Source organism: Oreochromis niloticus, linkage group LG6, assembly GCF_001858045.2.
Source record: "Oreochromis niloticus isolate F11D_XX linkage group LG6, O_niloticus_UMD_NMBU, whole genome shotgun sequence".
NCBI classification, from domain to species: domain Eukaryota; kingdom Metazoa; phylum Chordata; class Actinopteri; order Cichliformes; family Cichlidae; genus Oreochromis; species Oreochromis niloticus.
The window spans coordinates 9039252-9054181 of record NC_031971.2 but is presented as its reverse complement, the minus strand read 5'-3'; the positions used below and the strand labels follow the sequence as shown (position 1 = coordinate 9054181).

Genomic DNA, 14930 nt, shown 5'->3' with positions numbered 1-14930 from the left:
GACTGACAAATACTTATTTTACCATCACATCACAATTCAAAATCACTGTGTTTAATTTGCAATTAGTGTATGGTCGTGTTTAACTTTTGCATGTCTGAGCCAGGGAAAAAAAATTTTTTTTTTTTTGGTTAGAAAATCTGGCCCACCTTAGTGTGTAATTGAGTAGTCCTGCTATACATGGCCTTTTTCTTCTGTCATTTATGTCAATACATCAAATAAAATACTTTGATCTTATATTATTAGCTGTTGTTTATTTGCAAAGGTTATTCTCAACAGGGATGCTACACTGTAAAAACGATAACTAGTAGTTGTTGATTTGATTAAAGTTTTCAAATTAAACTGACTTTGAAATAAAACTTTCCATTTACAACCTAAAAAAGCTTGTCTGCCCAACAAATTTCTTTCATTGTTGTCCTAACTAAGATTTTCTAGTGAGCATAACAAAGATTATCAAATTTTGAGTAGATTTTTTGAGTTGAGCTGGGAACCAGTGGGAAACCCCGTAGATGACTGGCACACGTAGGTCTGAACAAGTAGGAACTACACCAAACGAGCCTGAGCAGACTGTGTGATAGTGGTTTGTTGATGTGTTCTGGACTGAAAACCTGCTAAGAAAATTTGAACAAACGTGGCCAACGTTGGATGAAAACAACAATTTTTCGACCATTACGGATTTTACCTGGTCTGAAGTTGGAGTGTATTATTTGGCCATTTTTTTGGACAAGTGCGGGAGCTGCCGACCATTTCCCCTAGCAGGTAAGCTAACAACATCTGTTATTAGGATTTTCTACAAGGATTTTCTAAGGGACTTGTATATCATGTTTAAGCTAGCGAAGGACCACGCGGGGGGGCCGGGGGTTTGAAAATGATATGCCAGGAGTTCGCTGTTCTCGCTGCTCTAGTGAGCCTTGAACCCCAAGCTAGCTATCGAAGCTGGTGGTAACAGACGTCTCCGAAAACGTAGAAGCATTTTTGCAAAAATGTGTTGTCTTAATAAACTGAGCAGATATTTGAAATTTACACAGCTACATTCTCGCCTGAAAATATCTTAAAAGTTTACTTTGTGACCCAGAAAGAGTAATAAGAGTAATATTAAAATTAAGTGGCTGCCGCCATTGTTTGAAGCAAGAATCGGCTGGGCCGCCCTATGAATTCTGGCATAGGGTGGGCCACGAAGGATACACCTGACCCATCCTTCAAAGCTGTGGAAAGTATTGTATTGTTTTAAGAGCCTTTTTGTTTGTGGAGTATTGATTTTATGTACAATTCCACGGGTTGACGCGATCTGTACGGTCCGACTTTGCACATGCGCAGTAAGGATCGTGGAGTCCGATCCGTAACTTTTTTTTTCTCTCGTTTTTTTTCTACATTATATTGAAATGTTTTATCATTGCAAACATTTTCTCTCAGGCGGAGAGAGGTCATGGAGTGTCAGCCTATGGTATCTGAGGTCCAGGAGAGATGACCTGCGCTGTTTTCCTCTGAGGAGGTAAGACTGTCCTAATTTATTTATAATTTAATTATTATTCAAATTGGGCATGATTTATACTAGATTGACTATATTAAAGTAATACACAATTTGCTGGGGTAATGCATTGGCCAACTATATTATCTTGTGCTACCACTCCAGTCAAGGCCCTTGCCAGTGTTATATTGAAATCCTTACCCTGAACATTTCTGCCAGTACAAGAAAAGAGTCCCCATGCTAAATCGAAATTGTGAAACAGAAAGGCAATGTCATAATTTTGACTTTTTGGTGCAACTTAGAACATAATATGTATTTGCATATTGATACTGGGTTTTGTGGAGTGTATTTCTATTCCTGTGCAAAAGACTTATTCATGAGAGATTTTTAAAGTAGGTAGGTTTTGCTGTTGATAACACAATCAGGCATATAACATGGTGCAGACTGTCCAAGACAGCTACCCAGGAATTTTCTGTGCTGAATAAATGACAATATTTTGGTATATGTATTGTTTAGATATCTGAAAAATTTCATCCGATCACAAGCAAAGACCTCCTGGGGACCTTCAATGCATCCCTTGACAAATTTGTGCCTGGCCTGCTGAAACTGTACTGGTCTAAGAAGGGAGCTCTTGGTGAGGAGATGGAAGACCTCCTGGATAAACTTGATGAACAGGTGAGTGAAGTGCTCCTTTATTTGACAATTTTAGAAGAGAGTATACTTTTCTCTTAACAGAAACTGAAAAAGATGTTGGCTTCAAATAAAACACATCAGTGGATATGTCAGTAAAAATGAATGTCATCAGTCATTGCTTTGTTCTTATTTGGCAGTATTTTATTTAATTTGTAAAAAGAAAGTAAAATTGTTAACATGGTGTTGTTGTTGTTGGGTGTGTTTTTTTTTTTTTTTTTGTAAGTTTTGCGTGTTGCTGGGTCTGACCTGTGCTTTATTTTCATTACTATGAGAGTTCTGATTTTGCATTGTGTATAGTACACCATATTACTACACTAATTGAAATTCTTGTTTTCCACTGAATACTCTTTAGACATCCAACATTGTGTCCAACTTGCACTGAGAGGCCTGCCCATTTTCCTGAAGAGAAGATGCAACAGCGGTTTTCCTGAAGTGCTTAGTAAGTACAAAAAAGTAATGCAAGTAAAACTAATTGCTATGAGATGTTTTTAAAGGATGAGTTAATCCAAAATGGAAATGTACACTTCCTCAGTGCAGTCCAGATAATTTTATAGTTGCAGTTGTCATAACTCTCACTCCCTTTTTTCTGCTGAGCAGCTGCTGGGCATTGTTGGTGGTTGTTCCATAGCAGAAAATATTTTTGTACAAAACTCACAAGGTGGCATTAATTAAAGGAAAATAAGCTTCTGCTTCTTAAAACCTCCATGAGTCGAACGACCAGCATGGTATAGAGGTTAAAGTTAAAATCTTCAGAAATTTGTTTTGTCTTTAGTTTTTCTTAACTTTCAATAATTCATATTTTACTTTTCTTCAGGACACTGACATTTTGGAACCAGTGTTGAACGGTGCATCAGTTGCCATCCTCACCATCCTACAAGATGCCGATACGTCTGTGCGAGAACATGGAGTTGTGTTGGAAGGGGACATCGTGCTACATAACATTCCAGATCTCTCTACTGCCCTGGCACACCGGCCTTCTGTATGCCCTCAACATTGATTATCCAAAGCAGATGAGTTTTACCTTTGAAGCAATTGCCATCTTATTTTGACCTGGTCGAACATTATGAAGGTGAAGTGGATAAATCATTATTCGAAATGTAAATTTTAGTCACATGAATCTGTATTGTTGACAATATATGGTGAAAACTTGTCTTGTAGTATTTTAAAAGATTTGTTATAGTGTTAGTTTCTTCTTCATTGATGGTAACATTTCTAATAACTTTTAACTTCCATATTTCATCATAGTAAGCCTGTGTAAAATGTCAATGTCTGGGTACATAAGCAATCGTTTGTGGCACTACCCTATTTAATGTGCAATAGTTATGTTCAGCTTTTACAAGACGGTCAGGGTGTGTGTGCGTGAATTATTAAATTGCTGGACACTTTTCTTTTTTGGTTCTGGACTCTAGGATTTTTAACATCTCTGCTGGGGTGCTCAAAGCACCCAAAAGAAACTGGAAACACGTTTTTGTTTGTTTGTTATTACTTTTCTTTCTTTCTTTCTTTCTTTTTCTTTTTTTTTTTTTTTACAGAAATTCACCCTACTACCCATGACATTCTGAAATGTACTGAAAAGACTGTTGAACAAAATAAATAAGCTTTTAGATAACATTGAATTGTGCTTTGTTTTATTCTATATCTATTTATTAAGTGTTTTTTCAAGTATAATAACAACATACATTTTCCTTTGTTTATATAGGTAAATTTTCAACTCACTGAAGTAAGAATTGTATGATTACTCAACAAGAATATCTGTGTTTGGTGAAGGCAGAAATACATGGCATTGAAACCAGAATTTCTTCGTTAGACTTCCAGGATTATCCTAATTAGGTGAACAAGAAGATCCAAGTTGGCAGAACTTGTAAATCTTAGTCAAGTCAACAACAGTTGGCAAAAGTTGAGAAAACTCAAAAATCTCTTGCATCATGTTGCCTTGAAATTTTACGTTTTCTCAACTTTTTCTTTTTTACAGTGTAGACAAAAACGGCGTTTTCTACAGACAGCCTAGCATACGCTCTCCACTTGCGAGTGAAAAAAGAAAAAGAAAAAACACCCCTTCCCTATTGGTGTTAGAGTTTACCATGTCAGCCAATCAAAAAAATGATAAGGCAACATGTGACATTTGGTTGTTTAGGGAGAAGGGGAAGTTTTTAGGAGTGACACCCGCGACGGAAAGCGGGCGAGCGAAAGAAAGAGAGAGAGAGAGTTTTCATATGTGAGACATTAGTGACGTTTAGCGTGTTTGGAGGCTATAGTTAGTTTGTTGTGTAGTTATTGTTTTGTATTGTGTGTCGGTTAGACTGCTGAATTTCATATTTGATCTAAAAAAGCTGTCAAAGGCAGATTCCAGTGTAAACGCTGTCTCCACATGGAAAACTGGACTGTTGCACCTCCAGTTGTCAGACCTGCAGGGTTTAGGCCTGTGGTGTTCTCCTCTGTCTTATACTGAACACAAACTACATCTTTTGGACTGGCACAAATAATTTGTGTGCCTTCTTATTTGATGCAGCACACCTGATTGTTCTGTAAATAGATTTAAATGGTTATATAAAAAACGCCTGAGGCCTTGGCTGCATTTTTAGGTAAATAGTACCATATAACTTTGTTGTTTGCAAAACTTGTGCATAATTTTTAGAAATGTACAATTTCTATTTGCATTTCAAGTTATGAAAATGATTCGTTAAACATGTAAAAAAATATAACTTTTTTCTACTCGGATTCTGAATTTTTTGTCTGAAATTAGATCAACTGTGCTAATATAGTATACCAAAATGAAAAAAAATAACTCAAATTTCAGATATTTGAGGTTGTGCTGTAAATAATGATACCAAACAAGGCAAGAAAAACATATTTTAAAAGTGAAATATAGAGGTAAAATCAAAAGTAGTCAAGAACGGCCAATTATACCCGGGACCCCAGAGGGTTAAAAAAAAGACTTGAAAGGACTTGAAATTCAAAGTTTCGGACTTGGGACTTGACTTGAAAGTTGTCTGTCTTGACTTGCGACTTGACTCTGACTTGCTTGACTTTACTTGAGACTTGACTTGTGACTTGAGGATAAAGACTTGGGACTTACTTGAGACTTGCAAAACAATGACTTGGTCCCACCTCTGATTACTCCTCCTCAGTATGTCATTTTTATTTTCATCTGTTACTACTTCACCATGTACAGCTATCACTGATAGTAACTCACTGTTAGTATGAATTAAACACTTGCTAATACCTTACTAAAACATTAATAATTCTTAACATTGTGACATTATTATTAAGTGTGTTGCGGGTTCAGATATTGAGGATGGGCACAAAAACAACACTAGTCCAGAGGAGTCAAGTCAAACGATGATTTTTAATGAACACGCGTGGGAGATGTACGCTGCAACATCAGCTGTAAATCTCACCCCAAACCTATACAATCAATTGTTTTATAATATCAGGGCATTAGAACGCCCCCTCATGCGTCAAGAAGGTACGATACAGACATAAGTTTCAAAACCACACATGTTCTGTTGACGACTTTTGACACATTTAAGAAGGACATCTTCTCCGTCTCGAGGCCAGGTGCTTCCCGTTAATCTTTCAACTCTCGCTTATCCCCTAGAACAAACTGTCCCTTATGCAGACATGATTTTGCAGTTACAAGGTTTTGCAAACTTATTATTTGAACTCTTACCTAAAGATGAGTCTAACTACTGTTTGTGTGTGTGTGTCTCGATCTCAAACGCACTCTGTCTGTGAGGGCAGAGGCCACTCTCATGTGTGCAATAACCTAAATGAAACTATATATGTACTATGTTGAATTAATGTTCTAATCAAATGCCACTGCTCAAAGCTTAATAAAAAGGATATAAATGAATAAAAGATAATCATGAATAACATGGTATATGTGTTTTGTAAGCGTGTTCTTTCCATAGCTCAAAGTCACTTTCACAATAGATTGTCTGAACCTAGCGCAAAACAAAGCTTCCGACCTTCAACTAACTGACCGAGCTTCAACTCTTTAAATAAGCACAAAATACAAGGTGTGTAGAAAATGATTATGACTGGACCTGTAATGAAAAGGTTAGTATGTGATGATGATAACACCTGTAATCCAAATTGTAACATTATGCCAACAGCTTCAACAAATGCTTTGATGAAATAATGATTAATGCAATGATTAATGATGATGATTATGAATAGTAGCAGTAAAATAATTTCTTTAATTCCACAAGTGCTACCAAAAACCTAAGTTTTACATACATCCCGTACATCTGTGATTTTAAATATCTGGGTACAGGTTGCAATGTGTGCTGTGAAAATTTATAGCAATTCCACATGCTTAGTTTTTTTCTTTCTTCCTGCTGGTGACTCCCATGATGCAGTGGGGCTCCAGTCACTCCAGGCTCCCTTGCGGTGCTGAAAAATAGACCGCACACGAACGCGTGCCTCGTACCTCTCGCCTCGTATCAGCAAATCTGGCTCCAGCTCTGCCTTGCACTCCTGTCCACATTGAATGCCACGTTTTTGCGCACAGCAGGATCCTGACACACAGAAAGCAGCGCGGGGTTGAGAATGAATCTTGCTTGGATTCACACAGCCACAGGGTTGTCATTTAAATGTGCACTTTTAAGATCACTTTACACTTAAACTTGTTCACATTGTGTCACAAAATCTAAACTTACACTCCATGACTGATCCTGCTTCTTCCACTGCACTTCACTTCTGTATGAACTGATCCTTTCATGTTCAGGGACTTGGGACAACCAGGAAACAGAGGTGAAGTTGACCTTTGGCTCCGCAGGAGGATTCACCTTTACTGCAAGATCACACACACAGTTGTTTTAGGTCACCATGAATAGCTCGCACTGTAAATCACAAAGAGCAAATATATTATACTGTAGATTACACTCACTATGACAGGATGGCTTGAAGGAAGTAATTCCACTCTTCATTTGGTTGCAGTTCAGATTAAGGGACAACTCATGGAAAGACAGAAACTGGAAAAAAATGTTTGTCAAACTTCAAATTTGATTTAAAGTCACAGATTGGAGTCACAAATAGCCAATCAGACAGAGTAGGTATAAACAGAGAGCAGCCATAAAGAGAGAAGAGATGAAGCTTCTTTAAGACAGATAATGAGTACATGTATCACCGCTCAGTACAAGACTAAAGCGGTGCAGCTTGAACTGTTCAACAGCCTCCTCAGGGACACTCCTCATTTTTGCAGACCAGTAGAAGTGGCAGCAGAATAAACAAGGAAAGGGTTTTCTTGTTTCTCTCCATACTTCAAGTAGTCAGTTTTCTTCCTTAGAGACCGCTGGGATGGTTTGTTTCCAAAGTTTAGTCCCTCAAAGAGTTGAAGGATTGTACTCACTTCAGTACTGACTGCTTCTTGATTCTCCTGCACAGATAAGTATACATGAATAAAGTAAAACATCATGGGGCTGATAAGATACAGACGTCACTCTGATTCTTCACACTTTTTTTGTGCATGCAGTCACACACAAACACATATAGAAATACATATAAACGAATGCAACAAGAATAAGCAGTCCTATAAACAGGTGATAAAACAAGATGTTTCACATCCTGCCTCATTTTGTCCTCTGTGTTTCCACTTACACAGACTAAGAAAACAGTCAACGACTTCAGTCAGTGACTTACCTGCTGCTCTCAACTGCTGATTTGATTCCATCTGATATACTGTCAAAGAGCATCATGGGACATCTTTGCGTATCACCTGAACCACCCGAAAAAACCCCAAAAACAAACAACAACAACAACGTCGATCTTCCTTTCTAAATGTTTAACATTAAGGCTTTAGTGACAGTCTGGTTGCATATTCAAAAATTCATTAAAAATCATCCTTAGTAGTTGAGGTCCCACTCTCAACACATCCCTCCTCTGGGACACCTACTGTACCTCTGTGCCAAGTTTCATCCAGATTCACTGTAATATTCCCCAGAAATCACAGGAAACTTGTATCCAATGCAATACAGTTAATAAACCATAATTATGTAATTTTCAAAAACTCATTAAAAATCAGCCTGAATAGTTGAGGTTCAACTTTCAACACATTCTTCCTCTGGGACACCTACTGTACCTCTGGGCCAGGTTTCATCTCAATCCGCAGCATCAATAATTGTTTAATATTGATGGATCAAAAGTGTTGCTGAGAGAGTCATGACAGGGACTATAAAGAGACAGCATATTTCAGCCATATTTGCTTGTCTTCACTGACTCGCTTTGAAATCCAGATTTTAATTTTGGAATATTAGGTGTACTTGTGGTTCCTATAGAATTTTAAGGTTGAACGGGAATCAGAGTCTTCATCTCTCAGGCCTCTCTTCTGTGGATGCAGCACATCATTCTGTACAATAATATAATATAATTTTTAATTCTACAACTGTTTATAACCTGCATAGTTCACATTTCTGTATAACTGTATATCTCATATTTCTGTATAGTTTTTTTATTTCATATTCTGTATAGTTTTTCATATTTATACCCTGTTCATAGCCTGTACATAGCTTGTACTCACTACAGCCTGTACATACTTATAGTTATAGCATATTCATAACATACCTTCATACCGTGTACATTGTAACATACCATAATAGACCCATTTCTGTAATATACTTACATACCTATATTATTGCTAATATATATTGTAATATATCTATATCATGGCTAAAGCACTTCTGGATGGATGCAAACTGCATTTCGTTGCCTTGTACCTGTGACATGTGCAATGACAATAAAGTTGAATTCTATTCTATTATATTCTATTCTATATTAATTCAGAAGACAAACACCCATCTCTGCTTTTGAGATTAGCATTAAAACCTTCAGTTTTGACAAATAATACAGTTAGAGTGGATCAGGTGACCCTGAATCTTCCCTTATTTGTGCTGCAATAAGCCTAGGCTCTTGCGGGCTTCCCATGATGTATGAATTTTTTCCTTCTTTGCTCGTTCTGTGTTTATACACCTCTCTGCATTTAATCATTAGTTAGTATGTATCTCTTGCTCTCTTGCACAGTGTATATGTTGTCCTGTCTCCTTTTCATCAACCTCAGCCAGTCACAGTGGATGGCTGTCTCTCCTTGAGCCTGTTTCTGCCAGATGTTTCTATCTCTTCAAATGGAGTTTTTCCTTCCCACTCTCACTAAATGTTAGCTCATATTGGGTAATTAAATTGTTGCTGTTTTCTTTGTATTATTGTTGTGTTTTTACCCAGCAACATAAAGTGTCTTTAGGTGACTGCTGTTGTGATTTGGTGCTAAATACATAACATTTAACTGCTAACACCAGAATTAATTAAATTGTATAAATTCAAATTATTCATTGTGACATACTCCTTGTCTTTTGAAATACTTAATTTTCTGTTTTTGGACACCTTTTAAAACAACATTCAATATTACAGGAACAGAAAGTCTTCTGTTTGATGAACTACCAAACTTACTGGTAGTAACACACACTGCAACTTGGAAAGACCAGGGAACACTTAATTAAGGCACAATACACAATAAATAGGTGAATTGATTTTGCCTCTTCACCACATATGACACTGGATACTGTAGCTCCTGTGAAAAATAAGTCCTCAAATCAGAAGTACTTGACCCCGTGGTATAATTCTCAAACACGTAGCCTAAAGCAGATAACTCGTTTGTGTGTGTTTGATCAGTTGAAGTCTTTGTTGTGGAGTCTGACAGCAGTAGGGAGGAAAGACCTGCAAAATCTCTCTGTCCCACACCGTGGGTGCCGCAGCCTGCCACTGAAGGAGCTGTTCAGTGCTGTTAGAGTTTCCTGCATGGGGTGGGAGGGATGAAAGCTTAGCCACCATTCTCCTGTCACTCACCACCTCCACTGGGTCCAGAGGGCATCCTAGAACAGAGCTGGCCCTGCGGATCAGCCTGTTCAGTCTCTTCCTGTCCCCAGCAGAGATGCTGCCGCCCCAGCAGACCACACCATAAAAGATGGCTGCAAAACATGCTGTAGGTATTACAGGTACTGTGCTGCAGTGGTTTGTATCATATCTATCTAATAGACTCCAATTTGTACATGTAAATGGAGAGTCCTCTTCACATGCTGAGGTTAATTATGGAGTTCTACAGGGTTCAGTGCTAGGACCAATTCTATTTACATTATACATGCTTCCCCTAGGCAGTATCATTAGAAGACATAGTATACATTTTCACTGCTATGCTGATGACACCCAGCTCTATCTGTCCATGAAGCCAGATAACAAACACCATTTAGTTAAACTGCAGGAATGTCTTAAAGACATAAAGACCTGGATGGCCACTAACTTTCTGCTCCTTAATTCAGATAAAACTGAGGTCATTGTACTCGGCCCTGAAAATCTTAGAAATATGGTATCTAACCAGATTCTTACTCTGGATGGCATTACCTTGGCCTCCAGTAACACTGTGAGGAACCTTGGAGTCATTTTTGACCAGGACATGTCCTTCAATGCACATATTAAACAAAAATGCAGGACTGCTTTTTTCCATTTGTGCAACATCTCTTAAATTAGAAATATCCTGTCTCAGAGTGATGCTGAAAAACTAGTTCATGCATTTATTACTTCCAGGCTGGACTACTGTAATTCATTATTATCAGGAAGTCCTAAAAACTCCCTGAAAAGCCTTCAGTTAATCCAAAATGCTGCAACAAGAGTACTGACAGGGACTAGAAAGAGAGAGCAAATTTCTCCTATAATGGCTTCAGTTCATTGGCTCCCTGTTAAATCCAGAATTGAATTCAAAATACAAGATCTTAAATAATCATGCCCCATCCTATCTTTATGACCTTGTAGTATCATATCACCGTATTAGAGCACTTCGTTCTTGCACTGCAGGCTTACTTGTTTTTCCTGGAGTATTTAAAAGTGGAATGGGAGGGAGAGCCTTCAGTTTTCAGGCCCCTCTTCTGTGGAACCAGCTTCCAGTTTGGATTCAGGAGACAGACACTATCTCTACTTTTAGGATTAGGCTTCAAACTTTCCTTTTTGCTAAAGCATATAGTTAGGGCTGGACCAGGTGACCCTGAATCCTCCCTTAGTTATGCTGCAATAGACGTAGGCTGCCGGGGATTCCCATGATGCACTGAAGTTTTCCTTTTCAGTCACCTTTCTCACTCACTATGTGTTAATAGACCTCTCTGCACTGGATCATACTTGTTATTAATCTCTGGCTCTCTTCCATAGCATGTCTTTTATCCTGTCTTCCTTCTCTCTTACCCCAACTGGTTGCAGCAGATGGCCCTGAGCCTGGTTCTGCTGGAAGTTTCTTCCTGTTAAAGGGGAGTTTTTCCTTAACACTGTCGCTAAAGTGCTTGCTTATATGGAATAATATGTTTGTTGTGTTTTTCTCTGTATGTATAATTGTAAAATCGAACTTACAATATAAAGCGCCTTGAGGTGACTGTTGTTGTGATTTGGCGCTGTATAAATAGAATAGAATAGAATAGAATAATGTACTTCAGACCGGGAGATTGGCAAAATGTATAAATAGGATGGCGATTAGGGGAATTGGAGACAGCTGCATAACACAGCAGGGATACATTGGGAATAAGAAGACAGTGGAAGTAACACTCAACACAAGAAAGAGACAAGAGGCCACCAAACTAAAACCCAGACTAAGACACACGAGCTTGACACAGACAAAACCATAAACAGACATGAAGACAAGACTGGCTTTAACACTAGAGTGTTTTCACAAGTGTTCCATCCACTTGTGGAACGCTGAAGAAGAACTACACTAAAAAGCAATATGGAACTGAAAACAAAAGAATACATAATGTATACATATCATCAAATAATCCAGGACTCACAAACAATGATATGATGAACAGAACTATAAAGAACAAAACTGAGAAATGCTTGGTAAACTGACCAAGGACTATGTCATCATGTCATTTTTTAATATCATAGTTAATGTGTCCTGATTTGTAGATAGTGCCATCTTACAAATACCAGGAAATCCAACTGGGTGACAAGCCAGAGTTGTCTGCCCACACACCCACTGACTAGAAAAAGGGTCCAGGACTCTTCAAGCTGGGATACAGGCATCAAAGAAAAAGATGCAAACAGATAGAAAGTCATCAGGAAGGCATTGCCTGTTGTCGCTGCTGCTGTCAGACTTTTTAATTCATCCACTTGTGTCAGACACATATTGAACAGGAATAAACATGACTCACTGCACTCACTCACTTTGTATACCACAATGTTTGCTTAGACACCTGTATGCTTATATTGTTTATCATATCCCAGAAACATTAATGTTAAAACTTGTGTTCCTATGTCTATATATAAGTTTATTTTCATATCTCTATATTAATCTATTTATAGCTCCATTCCCTCACTTCATTTTATACAATTGCTTTGTTCCTGCATGAGAGCTATTTAAAGTGGTTTCACACACAGTGCCTCCAGATGAATACAGAGTAGTTTTGGACAGCAGAGGCTGGAGAATGGTATTGCTCTCTGTGTGAAAAATAACTACTTATTTGAAATGAAGATGAATGTATGTTATCAAGGCAAAAAAAAGTTTTTTCTTTTAAACAGTACATTGCATAATGACTGAAAATGCAACGTACTGTTTATAGGGCGATCATGGCTCAAGAGTTGGCAGTTCGGCTTGTAATTGGAAGGTTGCCGGTTCGAGCCCTGGCTCCCACAGTCTCGGTCGTTGTGTCCTTGGGCAAGACACTTCACCTACTGGCGATGGCCAGAGGGGCCGATGGCGCGATATGGCAGCCTTGCTTCTGTCAGTCTGCCCCAGGGCAGCTGTGGCTACAACTGTAGCTTGCCTCCACCCGTGTGTGAATGAATAGTGGAATTGTAAAGCGCTTTGAGGGTCTTGAAAAGCACTATATAAATGCAATCCATTATTATTTTTTATTATTATTATAAGATAGGGGAAACCTGCAGTCAGCTGAGACCGCAGAAGTCACTTGGATGAGTGACGAAACTTTTCTCCCATTGAAAACGCTACGTCCAGATGAACAGAATCAAACTTTGGGGATTTAATTACCTGGATGATTGAGCATGCATCAAGACATTCTCCGTGTTGTTTCTGAATTCTTTGTCACCTTATGAATAATGTATATAATTTTGAATAATTTTATGTAAATTTAACTATTATTAATAGAAACTGAGAAAAGAATGTAATTTGTTTTTACACTTCTTCCTACTTGGATATGGGGATTAATAGGTAGTTATTTATATATTTTCATTATTTTCTGTATTTCAAACTGTAAATTAAGCTTGTTTGGTTATATTTTTTTATTGCATTCTTGTAATTTTTCATGCTTGTACTTTTAATACATTTTTAATCACATAAAAATAAATTCTGAAAGAAACCTGCATTTTTCAGTACAGGATTCACAGATATCAAAATTGATTTGGCATGCAGTGTTACATTGGTAAAGTATAATATATTGCATTAGAAACTTTCACAGGATCAGTACTGGAATATATCAAGTTCTGTATTGCAAATGTGACTGTGGACAAAAGCATTCGGGTTTTCCCAAACCAAAAACCCTGGATGACCAGCGAGGTCTGCACACTCCTCAAAGCCCACGATGCCCCCTTTAGGTCAGGTGACAGAGCTCTGTACAGGTCTGCTCGAACTGACCTGAAAAGGGATCCCACCTGTCCAGCAACAACACATGGGAGGTGCGGCAGGTAATAAAAGACATCATAAACCACAGAGGCAGAACTGTGAAAACAGAAAACCTGAGTGTGCAGCTGGCAGAGGAAATAAACAGCTTCTTCGCCCGCTTTGAAACACCACAACAACAGCACTCATCTGCTTCAGCCCTGCTCCCATCCTCATCCTCACCTGGTTCCTGCACCGCTCCATTCACAGTAACGGAGCACGATGTCAGACGTGTGTTCCTAGCAGTGAACCCCAGGAAGGCGTCCGGTCCAGACGGAATACCTGGTAAAGTGCTAAGAGCATGTGCCCACCAGCTCACCCTCATCTTCACCAGAATCTTCAACCTCTCACTGGATGAAGCAGCCATCCCGTCTAAAATCAGCCACAGTCATCCCATTGCCAAAGAAGTCTCCCATCACCAGCCTGAACTATTATCACCTTGTGGCCCTCACAGCCGTAATCATGAAATGCTTTGAGAGACTAGTCCTTCAGCACACCAAGGATTACCTCCCTCAGAATTCGACCCCCACCAGTTTGCATACCGCGCAAACAGATCCACAGAAGACGCCATCGCCCTCCACTCTGTGCTGAGTCACCTAGAACAGCGGCAGAGCTACGTTCAAAAGCTCTTCGTGGACTACAGCTCAGCCTTTAATACAATCATCCCAGACATCCTCTGCTGACCTTCCACCACTCGCCCATTGAGAGCCTGCTAACTTACTGCATCACGGTATGGTACGGCAGCTGCACTAAGGGATCTGATCGGGATATAAAGCGAAAAGGCGCTACCGTAAAGGCTAGTGTAAAAGCGCAAGAAAATTTATGCGGCGGATAAGAAGCGGCTGGCTTGACCGCGGCTCACAAATGACGGCTCACTTGACCGCAGTCACTTGCGCATATGATGCGTCATCAAGCCAGTTTTCAAACGTGGATGAACCGTGGATGGAGTCAGAAGATTGGCCAACGTCACTGAGCCAGCTGCCCCTGTTTTTTGCGGCAGTCATGTCTACGTCCTGTTTTGGGAGTGTTGTGGGAGTTATAGTGTCTTATTAAACATGGAAGGAATTGTTTATAACTACTGCTGTGAATAAAATATTTAATCTCATTTTGTTCATTGTTCAACAATCA

General features: G+C 38.9%; 2 long non-coding RNA genes across 5 annotated transcripts; one reads left to right on the top strand and one right to left on the bottom strand.

Annotated features, from left to right (window-relative positions):
* The first annotated feature begins 1410 nt into the window (after window positions 1–1410).
* Window positions 1411–3117, top strand: LOC109202572 (uncharacterized). Its single transcript, XR_002062504.2, has 4 exons — window positions 1411–1489; window positions 1982–2140; window positions 2511–2597; window positions 2973–3117. It is a non-coding gene; the product is annotated as an uncharacterized LOC109202572 (long non-coding RNA).
* Window positions 3118–5491: 2374 nt separating this feature from the next.
* Window positions 5492–14891, bottom strand: LOC109202571 (uncharacterized). 4 transcript variants are annotated; one of them, XR_003220336.1, is made up of 5 exons: window positions 13986–14889; window positions 7802–7877; window positions 7050–7538; window positions 6820–6953; window positions 5492–6678 (listed from the first exon to the last, which is right to left on the bottom strand). It is a non-coding gene; the product is annotated as an uncharacterized LOC109202571 (long non-coding RNA). The 4 variants fall into 4 exon arrangements; XR_003220335.1 differs by having other exon boundaries at window positions 7050–7877; window positions 13986–14891; XR_002062503.2 differs by lacking the exon at window positions 13986–14889 and having other exon boundaries at window positions 7802–8536.
* Window positions 14892–14930: the final 39 nt, after the last annotated feature.